General features: G+C 38.8%; 1 protein-coding gene across 5 annotated transcripts in view; it reads left to right on the forward strand.

The window, feature by feature from the left end:
• KCNIP4 (potassium voltage-gated channel interacting protein 4) overlaps positions 1–12,766 on the forward strand; it is a 995,976-nt gene that overhangs the window by 348,397 nt on the left and 634,813 nt on the right. Inside the window, exon 1 of one of the 5 annotated variants that reach the window (XM_080640389.1) lies at positions 757–820. The exons of the other annotated variants lie outside the window; for them this stretch is intronic. The gene's annotated coding sequence lies outside the window, so the exon portion shown is untranslated. Of the gene's footprint in view, positions 1–756; positions 821–12,766 lie in introns of those variants that run through there. 5 annotated transcript variants of the gene reach the window in all.

Consider the following 12,766-nt stretch of genomic DNA (forward strand, 5'->3'; position numbering starts at 1 on the left):
GATGGTGGATTATTATAACACAATTTCACATTGACTAAATTGAAGATCAGAAAAATCTCAGTGACATGCCCTGAGATCCCAAGCAGAATATGGGTCTCAGGTGGAAGGCCTCCAGACTGGTGAGGCCCAGCTCATTCTCCATGCCCCATGGAGAGATGTGCCTTCTAGCATTGGCATTCATAATAGGGGGAAAAAGAAACCTCCATCAGGGGTGTAAGCCATGCAAATACCGCAGTAGGTATTTTTTACACATTATCTTATTCAATCCTCTTAACACTCTACAAAGTAGCTATCTTTGGGTTCACTTTATAGATATGAAAATGGAATTTAACACAGAGTTGGGGTGAGGTGGGTGGCATGTTGAAGCCCACTGTGGTTGACTTGAAAGTTCCTGATCTTCCCACAGTAAATCACTTTTAGACTATGCACATCTGGGCTTGCAAGCTACTCCAACTCTTTCAGGCCCCCATTTTGAGCATTCTGGTGTTTGTTCCTAGAATTCTACAACTATACTGCATTAGCTGGCCTTTTCCATCTCTGCCCTTATAGGAAAGATTTTATTTTTTCCCTTCTGTCCCCAGGAGGCTGAGCTTCTCCATGGTTCCTTTTCTCAGAACAGCTGAGTAGGATGTGAACTAGGAAGTTGTAAAACCACATTTGGAGTCCCAGTGGTTCTTCTAACTTAGCAGAAACTTTATGTTGCTTGTATAGTTGGCTCCCACGACCCCTTTATTTTCTGACTCTGCTTCTTCATAGCTCGTTGAACCCCAGGAGACCCGAGAATAGCACTCCACAGCAAGATAAGCTCCTCTACAGAAAGGTCAGTCTGCCAAGAGAAGCCTATAAAACCAGGCATTTAAAAATATGCTTTGCTGTGGCAAGTGCAGATAACACTCTGTCCTGCACATCATTCTCAATATCTACCCCCTTTAAAATTAAAAAGGATTCTCTGTCCTGGAGACTTTCAAACTCTGGAAATATTTCTGATCAAGAGTATGGACAAATATTCTCTCGGTCAGGATTTCTTACACTTTGTCATAACAGGAGAAAATAGCAAATTTCACTCTGCACTTCAGATGATTAAGTTTTAGATTCTTCATATAGTTCCTCTAATGCAAGGTAGGAAAACTACCTCAATCCACTAAGTTAATTTTAAAGGAAAAAGACTAATTTCTTTTATTTATTTATTTATTTGCAAATTAGCCCTTTATCTTATTTCTATTATATCCAGTAATATCCTTACTGATTTGCTTAATCAGAACTTTTACTGTAGGATCTGGTGTTTGTAGTTTGAAGTAGTTATCACTAAATAATAAGATTATAACTTGTATTTCTCCAAGTAAATATAATTTGAGTAACCAAACATTGAATTGATCCAGTCTAATCACACAACTTACTAATGTAATTTTATCACATACCTCCTAGCTGTAAAAATAAGAGTACTTATATTTTGTAATATATTGGCTTTAAAAAGTAGCCCTAGCCTATTTTTTTTTAATCTTCACAATAACCCAATGAACAGATAGAACTGGAAAGGATTCAACCCCATTTACACAGAGGCCCAGCCGAGGAAAGAACTTTCCTGGAGTATCTGAATATCTTAACTGTATCCGAAGTCAGTATCTCTTAACTGGTATCTTCTCTCAAGATCTAGCATTTCTTCCATTCTTTCATTTTGGACTTCTGACTCTGTTCTTTATGGCCGAATTACCATGTAGGGAAGTAAGGAAAAAAACAAAACTGTAGGGCCAATGAAAGGACAAAAGTATAAAGACCCAGAGTGTGCCTGGCCAGGCTGCATATTTTGTATATGCCATTTAATCCCCGTGAAAAAGTCTACTGTGCCCTCTCCAAGAGAGAAATTGAGAACTCTGAAAGCTCCACACTTAACAGCTTTGGGCTGAGTTGCATCCTTTCCAAGGAAAGGGTAATAATGAAATTTTTATCAGCTGTCAAGGTCATTTAGTCTTTTCTTAACAGTTGACAGCGCTCCGATGCATTGGACTGTGCATTTCTATGAACTGCGGCCAACTCCAAAGATCATTTAATAATTCAGTAGGGGAAGTGGTGAGTAGCCTAATGGCAGCGAGATATGAGACTGGCTATGGATTTGGTACAGGTAGAAATTACAATTATTCAATCTGGGAAAATTTTATCAACAAAAGCTGGAAGAATCAAAGAGTTCCAATTAGACATCTGTCATCATTTTCTTCTAATTCGATATATTCCTATTGAATAATCTAAGTGTGTTGATATGTTTTTCCATATATAATCATGCCCTTATAAAAATGTTCAGAGTTTAAAGTAAAAAATCATTTATTTTCAATTTTGTATGATAGTTAAAGGATATATTTTATATGCAGAAGTGTACTCATAAATACATATGTGTGTATGTATATATCATATACATGATAAAAACAATGGCTTATGTTTGCATGATTTTTTTTGTTTCTGTTTTTTTAATATTCAAGAATATTCTTGGGTTACAAAACTAAATGAATATGAGTGAGCAACCATAAGTGAGCCTCTAATGCATTTGAAAGTGTGGCAATGACTCTGTGGGTAGAAGGTGACAATGGAAGAATCTTTGCTATTAGACATAGTGTGTGATGAGGTTCCTGACTTTGGTAGGCTCAGAAAAATTGAGAACTGTATTTTACTTTAAATTGTTAAAAGAAATTTGTTTATGGTATACTTTTATAACATTTATCTGTCAAAAATCATAATCAATAAATGCTAGACATAGTTCTCCTAGAATCTTATATTATGGAAAAGGTAGTCTATGTGTAGGGAACTCTGTACAGCTTTATTTTTCTATTGACATTTGTAAGAATACATGTCTGGGATCATGTCTATGGATAGAGAGGTTAAGTGGTCAAAATGTGGTTATGAGCTTTAAGGAACTGTGTGAAATGAGCAGTAACTATAACAGAAAGCTGGTTTGAGCAGTCGCTGAGTAGATAGATTTATTGAGAGAGGAGAAAGACTAGAGACAGATAAACTGGTAAAGAGAAATTTTCGATGAGATTATGGAATGGAGTTTAGCATATTCTCACTAACCGGAATCTTCTAATTTGTTATGAGCCTAGGGGGTCACAGTAGTCACCTTAAGTGAGAAAACAAGCTCCTACTTCCAGTGTTCATTATTAATTTAATTAACCCTCTTTGGCTGATTAAGTTTTCTGGCACTTACTTTAAAGTTAATCTTTTAGGCTCATCTGGCCAGCAGTTAACTGCTTTCTCCCATTGGCTTTGCCAGAGGGGGAAAGTTATGTGTATCCTCTCCAACCTTGTCTGCATTTAAGCGTGATTTTGAAGAGCTGGTGGTGAGATTCATGGAGAAATTTGCAAGACAGTTTTGTGATGTCATCTCTTTTCTGCAGAATTTACTCAAAGCTGTCAGGTTTAAGGGAATATATACACTAAAACAACATGAATCTAATTCAATGAAGATGGATGGCAGCCACTGGGAACTGGACTACTGTAGCTGACCATTATCTGATGTGTGGTCATCTTGCCCTTATTGACATAAATCCAGCCAAATAAACTTGACTATAATTTAGAACACACAGATTGATAGCAGTGGAAGGGTCATCCCTGAGGCCATCTAGTTTAGCTCTCAGATTGAACAGATGAGCAAAGATGGGTCTTAGGGCAGGGGTGGGGAACGTCTGGCCCACAGGCCATATAAGGCCTGGGGTATCATTTGGTCTGGCCTGCCAAGGCATTAGGGGTGAGTTAATTAAATGTTTGACTAAATATAGTAGATTAATTTTTAAGTTGATAATTTTGTATGGCCCGAGAATGATGTTTATAAATATCCAAATGGCCCTTGGCAATAAAAAGGTCCCCCACCCCTGTTCTAGGGGATACTGCTCATGTGTCTAAGGTCCCGCTGGAATCCTGACATCCTGCGACTATTTAATTTTGGACTTCCTCCTCCTAAGCCCCACTGCCTCGTGCTCAAATCCAGCTTCCCCCTACTAGCTGAGCAAGCCACTTATCTTCTCTATGCTTCAGTTTCTCATTAATAATAGAGAGGTAATAATAATATGCAAGTCATTTAACTTTTGTGAGGAATAAAATGAATTATGTGTCTGACAAATAAACACATATAAATGTGGCTATTTTCGTGCTTATGGTTAGCATCTAGTATTAGAATAAAGAGCATATTGTATAGTATTGTATTTCTCTAGATCAGTAGTCAGAAAACTCATTAGTCAACAGAGCCAAATATCAACAGTACAACGATTGACATTTCTTTTGAGAGCCAAATTTTTTAAACTTAAACTTCTTCTAATGCCACTTCTTCAAAATAGACTCGCCCAGGCCGTGGTATTTTGTGGAAGAGCCACACTCAAGGGGCCAAAGAGCCGCATGGGGCTCGCGAGTCGCGGTTTGCCGACCACTGCTCTAGATCATAGGTTCTCTATGGGAGTGATTTTGCCCCCAAGGGGCATTTGGCCAGGCATAGAGACATTGCTGGTTGTCACAGCTCCAGAGCAGAGGGTGCTTCTGGCACCTAAGAGGTAGAAGCGAAGGATGCTCCTGAATATCTTTAAACAAACAGTTCAGCCCCCACAACAAAGAATTATCCAGCCCAAAACGTCAGTAGTGCTGAGGTTGAGAAGCCCTGTTCTAGATTGAAAAACAAACAAAAAAACAGTGTATTGAACCTAGGATATGAATTAAAACTGAGTTTTGACAAGAAAAATAAAGATACTAAAATAAATTATAGATGGGAGAGAGTTTCCTAGTTTCAATCATGTCACTGTATTTGTGCTGATACTGCTTGTTAGGGCCATATGTAAGGTTTACTTACTCATGTCCAACTTCAAGCCCTGACTCTGCCCCAGCAACTGATTGTTATGATCTCAGCAATTTTAAGCCAATTAAGTTCAACACAAATGTTTGTAAGAAAGTATACATTTTAGCAGTCTATATAAGAGGTATTGAGTATTCATTTGGATTATGTAGTGTTGCTACTCACTCTTTTTTGTTTCATATTGATGAGGAAAAGAAGTCTTATGGTCAGAAGCATTTTTAGACAGGGATGTGCTCTTACAATTGTTGAACTTGAAGGCAGCTTTTCCAACCATTTTCATTTATTTCAATAGTGCTTCACAAATTTCTCCCTGCCCCGGTGTTCCTTGCTCTCTTGATGCTGCATTGATGTAAGAGGACAGTTGTGACCTTGATGTACTCTGCAACTATTTTCCTAATATTTATAAAAATGAAACATAAAATCTCATAAAATGAGATGCAATAAATACATTTAAAATGTTATCGCCTTCTCAAAAAGCAGTTTACTGCATGTGACTGTTTATAGAGTGATCAGATCCCTTTACAATTGTGAATAACCAGGAGGCCACGGTAGCAGAAAGCCCGACAAGGAGAAATAACACTTCCAGCTTCACTGCTGCTACATTTCCTTATGAACAATTTTATCATATAAGGACTTCTTTAAATGTTAGCATGATACTGTCTACCCAAAAACACCAATTGTATGTGATACACTAAGAAAACATTACCCATACACAAATGCAAGCGCTATTATATATGACATTTAAAATGCAGCATATATATATACATGCTGTATAAATAAATTGATCTTAGTGAAGGCATACCTTGTTTTATTGTGCTTCACTTTATTGTGATTCATAGATGTTGAGTTTTTTTACAAATTGAAGGCAAGGCCCTCCCCCAGCAAAAAAGATTACAACTCCCTTTATTATGTTACTCACTTTAGTGCCGTAGTCTGGAAGCAAGGTATGCCAGGATGTATCTACTCAACAGAATCAGATTGAAATCTAAGATTGTACCGGTATCTCCAGGTGTTGTATTAGTCAGCTCTCGCAGTGACAATGCTGTGTAACAAATTGCCAAACTCAATGGGCTTGCAGCAGCAAGTGTTTATCTCCAAACTCCCAGGTCTGCAAGTGACTCTGGCTCAGCTGATCTAGACAGGGTTTACCTGGGATGCTCAGCTGAACTGCCAGTTTTGTTCGTTTGGCTTCATATTTGTGTGTCCTACGCTGCAGTTTGAAGGGGCTTCATTTTATCACAGTGAATCACCAGAGTATAGAGGAACCAAGTTCAACCTCACAAAAACAATTAAGGCTACTTTTCACATAGCATTCATGGACGTTCTATTGGCCAAAGCAAGACATATGTCAGTGAACTGAGGAAGTATATTTTTCACATAGGGAGAAAGAAAAGATTATTAGAGAAATTACTCGCACGACAGTATTTCCAACTACCACAGTTTTCCCTTATTTCAGATAACAGTAAATTTTCCCTCTTTCATAGAATTAACTTCTCTGTTTCTTCCCATACCCAGACTTGAGGCCAGTTATCAGGAAAGCAAGCCTAGACCTGTGCAGCACTGCACAGCTTGATAACCCATGGCACGCATCTATGTTTTCCACATCGATAATGATATGTTAATGTATGCATGGATTGGCTAATTTGTTTGAGACAATAATTTAATTATAGACTCAGACATTCTACAGCATAAACAACTTAGCAGAGAAGGAAGACTTAAGAATGACTCAAAACTTATGCTTTAGTAGAAGTGTGTAATTATGAAATGACATACCAATTAGGGGATGCTAAAAACTTTTGAGGAAAACAAAATGTTTTAGAATGCTTCATGTCTCCTAGAAAGCATATGTTAGCAAATAAGAGAAGAAAAATAATATTCAGTATTTTGGCAAGTCTTATTCTCTATTTCTGTCTGCTGGTCTATTGGATTATATCTCTCTTTGTCTTATTCCCTTGCTTTATATGGGCCAGGGTTCAAGCTCTCTGAGGAACAGTTAACTTCGTTTTCCCTTGACAAAGAGTACACATGCAATATGAAATTATATAACCCTAATAGACTGTCTGTGGTAGAATGGCCCTCAGTGATACTTCACCTTGTATAATCACTTCCTCTTTGAATGTGGGTAGATTATTTGTATATGATGAGTTATCTTTCCTGTGATTATATTCCATTTATTATATATTATGTCATATTTATTATATTATATTTATTATATTATATCATGTTATATTTATTATAATTACTTGTCAGAGTTGATCTTAAGATAGGGAGACTATGTGTTTGAAAATGGAGAGACCTTGTATGAAGGAATGCAGGAGAGCTTCTGGGAGAAGAGAGCAGCCAGGAGACTGACAGCCAGCATAGAAATAGGGACCTCCCACCTACAACAACGATTGGAGGGCAAGAAGTGGAAGTAATATGGTATGGCAGAAGAAATACTGATTTTTGCATAGGTGTAAAGGGGCTCAACATATAGGGCTGATATTCGCTAACTTTGAATGAACTACTTATCCTTTTGTTTGCTTTATTTTTAATCTAGAGATAATGATATTCTCTTCTCAGGGCGCAAAATAAGTGAGGTCATACATGTAAACATAGATGCATAGAGAGTGCTCCTCTCTTTCACCTCTTGGTTACTTGTTATTTGCTGAAATGACACTTAAAATGCAAAGACAAATAAAACAATACTAAGAAAAGAGAATTAGCAAATGCAGCTCTAGAACAATGAATGGCAATTTCCCTTCCTGGCATGAGAATCTGTATAGCATGTGAATTGACAGTATTGCCTACCCTGTAAAATCTCAAATACCCGGACTCAGCAAGGCACCACCTGGGCACATAGCATTTGTGCTCTGTTGACTTGGTTGTCTCTTTCTGCCTTTTTGAGGTTAAAGGAAGCATCCACAACACAATGAATCCCCTCATCTGAGCCCTCCTTGCTCTCACAGAGCCTAATTTGTGTGACAGCTGTAATGGGTGAGTGTGCCCAGGAATCACTGCCAGGAAGGTTAAGGAAAGCCCATGCACCATCACCGGACCTAGTCGCTGTCCCAGTGGATTGCAAAGGATAGAGGGTAAGCTTTACTGAGGGAGATTATTTGGAGACTTTGTTGTACAGGCTCCAAAGATTCAAGTTCTTAGGGATGAAGTAGAATCCAGGAATAGACCATTAGAAAACACCCAGGGATTGCTAATTTATATAATACACAGACCTATCTTTGAAAAACTCTGGAACACTAGGAAAAAATAATATGGTCAGTGTGTAAGGAACCTGCAGATTGCTATACACTACCCAAAGTAACAGCATAAAATGTTTCTCATGTAAATTCATATGGAAGTATGTTTTTTTTAAATGCAGAGGTAATGAAACCAGGGTTTTATTCAGATCTCCGCAGAAATTAAACAGGACATTTCATAAAAACAGAATCTAGAATGCTTACAAATAAAATGATGATGTTTGCACTCTATTTGTCCTAGCTGAGGTCATGGTACTTTGAAGAAAAGGAATTATAAAAATTATAGAAAAACATCATCCATTTTTAAAAAATCTAGCACCTTCAGAGAGAAAACACATTCTGATTTGATATTGTAGATTCTGGTCTTAATTTGAAGTTTCCCCAGTATGGAAAAAAATATCTTTCTAGTTTTCATGGTTCATTGGAAATATACCTTGGAAATTTCCTACTTTATCTTCACATATAAAGTTCCCAAGAATGAAATCTTCTGAGTAGACTTGTTTAGTAATAGGAAGAATATTATGACCAAATTTGGTTTCAGAGCCAGGAATTTTGAAATTATTATATAATGCATTTTATTTCACAACTTAAGTTATGCTGTAAATTACTGAGTTCGTTTTTGACTTTGTATACCTATCTATTGAATGAAGCTTGGTCAGCCTGAGAGCTTTTCAGGAGCAAAACTAAATTACTTTCATCTTTGTAGCATCAACTGCTTATTTTCCAGAGACTGCCTTTGGATAACTAATCAATGGATTTGACTGATGTAGAGTCAAGTGGGTGGAATGGGAGAATAGAATGGAACAGAAAGGGATGGGATGGATGGAATATGGAGGGGAATGGAATGAAATGAACTAAGTGGAAGGTACTGGAATATAAAAGAATGGAATAAAGCTCTGGCCTGGTGGTTCAGCTGATTGGATCATTGTCCCCTGCACCAAAAGATTGTGGGCTCAATTGCGGTCATGGCACATATACCTAGGTAACAGGTTGCATCCTTGGTCAGGGAATGTGGCGGAGGCAACCAACCAACTGCTGTTTCTCATATCGATGTTTCTCTCTCTTTCTCCCTCCCTCACTCTCTAAAAATCAAAAATATCCTTGGGTTAAAATTTAAATAAGTAAAAGAGTAGGATGGAACAAAAAGGGATGAAATAAGTGGAATGGGATGGAATGAAGTGGAGTGAGTAGAAAGACAAAGTATTGGAAGTGTCAGAGTTTTGACTTTGACCAACTCTGAATGGATTGATGGCATCATGTTTGAGGACCATAAAGATGAGGTCCTGACTTCCTCATTTTTCTGCAGCCCTACCTGCAGCTGCAGCACTATCCCTGCTGGTTCTGGGCTGTGTCTGAGGTTTGAGAAGGGGAGCTGCTCAGTTGGCCCAAGGTTCTCCTCATCTGTGCTCTGACATGATCCACCTACGGGCAGTCATAATCAGTCACTTCAGTCAGGGCACTTTAGGAAGCACTGTAAGATCTAGAAATGGAAAGCGTAGCTGTGGTTACAATTGTCACTGTTCTGTACCACTCTCACATTATTCCTGATAAATGTCATTGTCAGGAGTGTGGACTTAACACCAGCTAATCTTGTTTTCAATTTAGGTTCTAACACTATGGGTGTGAACTTAGGCAAATTGTTAAAATTCACTGTACCTTTATTTCTTTACCTGCAAAATGGGAATGAAAGTACCTACATCAAAATATTAAAATTAAATAAAAATAAAATCCATGTAAAGCCTGTTCATGATAAATGCTAAATTAAGGTAATTCTTCAGAGGACAAAATATTAATTATATGACATTCCAATGTACTTTGGTGATTCTAAAGACAAAGTAGAACTCTGCATATGTCTTTGCATTACAAAATTGCAATCAATGTGTTTACATAATTAGGTCTAACATTTTATACATGACTAGAGGCCTGGTGCGGGATTGAAATCACGCACGATTTGCACCCCACCTCCCACCGTGCGAGGAGGCGCCCCGTGGGCCACCGCAAGAGTCAGGCCTGACCCACTGCTGCAGGTGGCCGGGACCCAGGACTGACTGGTGCTGCAGGTGGCCAGGACCCTGATTCCATCCCAGGCCCCCCCCCCACCCCCTGCCTGTGTCCGCTCCGGGCCACCAGGAGCTGCCACGCTGGCTCGGGCAGGCCCCCATCTCTGTCTCCATCTCCGCTCCGAGCCTCACCTGTGCGGGCAACCTCCTCCTGTCCAGTCGTCCTGTTACGGCATCCTGGACTAATTTGCATATTACCTCTTTATATATTAAGATTGCTATAGGCACAGTGCTATGCTAAGTGCTTTATATGCTATTCATCATTACATTTTCATAGATTCTACGCAGTAGGTCCTATTTCCTTTACATTTTATAGATGAGTCACATATTTAGTGTGTGGTAAAGCCATAGTTTAAAGTCAGCAGTACAGACACAAATATCATACTCAACTGTTATTCTGTACCAGTGTTGCTATCATTGAAGGAGTTTTAAGCTTTTTCTGTTTGTTTTTTTCCAAAAAGTTTTCTATAGGGGCCATCTATCCTGTGTCTGATACATCTGCTTCCATGACTTTTCAGAGCGTGTGTTTTACTGTGAGTCATTTTCCTTTCGTGTAACTTCCTAACACATTGCAGAAATTTCTCTAGCTTTAATTTCTTTTACATCACTTCTGCCTGTTCAACCTCAGTTTCTTAATAGGTACATTTTATAGGATTCACTGAGAAGAAGTAAATGAAAAATCTAGCATCACAGTTCATATTAGGCATATATTCTGCCTTTTCTTTATTATCCATCTCTACTAAACCCCAAATCAATATTATTGAATTTAAAATCAACATGGTTCTTCTCTGGAAAGTCATTATTGATCATGATGTCTTCCCATTAGATATTAAACTTTTGCTTAGAAATAACTGATCAAATGTTCTAAAGCAGTGGTCAGCAAACACATTAGTCAACAGAGCCAAATATCAACAGAACAACGACTGAAATTTCTTTTGAGAGCCAAATTTTTTAAACTTAAACTTCTTCTAACGCCACTTCTTCAAAATAGACTTGCCCAGGCCATGGTATTTTGTGGAAGAGCCACACTCAAGGGGCCAGAGAGCCGCATGTGGCTAGCGAGCCGCAGTTTGCCGACCACTGTTCTAAAGTAAGATAGGGCATTTAGCCAGTCAGCAGGCTACACAGGCCATTGGACCTGGACCACATTTTGATGTCATCCTCTACTTGCCTCGTTTAGTCTTTTATAAATCAATCAATCCATCAAGAAACCAAGCAATTTCCTTTTAGTCTTATTAGTAGTACTTTAATAAAAGAGGAAGACATGGAACAGCAAACGGCATTAGGCAGCCACTGGTGTGTATAATCTTTGGAGTCAGGCACATTTGGATCGAAATCCTGGATCTCTCCTTGGCTGTTTTAAGACTTTGCACAAGTTATTCACATTTGCTTGCTTTGGTTAACCAGAAAGGGAGGAGGGGAAGCATGGAGGACTGGTTTGCTTGGAACTTTGTTTTACACAGAAAGTCTTAACATTCCAGGAAATCACTAGTCACAGACAAACAGGGACAGTTGATGAGCGTATAAAACAGTTGTGAGGAGTTAATGTCGTGTCAATGTGACTTGCCTGTAAACTGGGCTTGGAAGCAATTATATTAATGACTTTGGTCATGGGAATTATCTGGGGTCTTTGCTTATACCCACCTCAAATACCCCAGGTTCTTCCCTGTGAGTCTAGCTCATGCCTTCACTTACTCGGTTTAAGGTTAAGTTCTACAGTCAGAGCCAGAGTGGGGGGTTCTTGTGCAGGTGGGTTATGGTAGAGGTGCTCAGGTGAGGACATGAAGGAATGAGGAAGGCAGAGTAGGATAGGACTAGGCAAAGATATCGGTCCAGCTGAAGTTTAGCCTCAGCCTGATCCAACAGAAAATTCTGTCTTATGAATAGTACCGCAGAGTTGCCCCACTTTGGGACAAGGGGGCTGGACCTTTGTACCTCACATCATTCAGCCATAGGCTTCAGGCCACCCTGTTTGGGCATTTCTAACCAAGGGAAGTGTTTAGAAGAGGGGCACAGCTGTGCATGGTTAAGAGAAGCACTGCTCTAGAAAGTGGGTGCACCAGCCTGCTAAGGGGATCTGAGCTGGCACCACCAGTGTAGGCTGCAGCTGCTCAGAATTCTTCTGAAAGGGCTTCTGGTAGTCAGGTTAAGGGAGGGAACCAACATTCACAATATGCCGCCTCTTCATGGCATCAGTTTTGATTCTTAGATGCCTTGCCCCCTCCCTGATTTACAGACACGTTAAATGTGAATGATTGGTCATCTACCGCGGATGCTGAACTCCTTTGGAAGAAGGTACTACACAGTTACACAGAAAACTCTTGTTGTTTTCAGCTGGAATGTGTAAAGGAGAATACATTTTTTCTTCTTCTACCTATTAGCTTTCAACGGGAATCTAAAAACCCTGAGATACAAATTAGAGAAGAAAGCTGACTTTTAAACCTTGGATAATATAATATGGTAGATTCCTGTAATTTAAAACAAATGCCAAGGTTAAGTAGAATGCATCTTCTCCAGAGATCTATATAATTTAGAAATGTTTCAATTAGTCAGCAGGCTTAAAATTGCTAATTGCCCACCATCAACTGGGGAAAAAACACACATAAAAAAATGTAAATGCAGTGTTCAGTTAACTCATCAGCAAG

Source organism: Plecotus auritus, assembly GCF_963455305.1.
Source record: "Plecotus auritus genome assembly, chromosome: 1".
Classification (NCBI taxonomy): Eukaryota; Metazoa; Chordata; class Mammalia; order Chiroptera; family Vespertilionidae; genus Plecotus; species Plecotus auritus.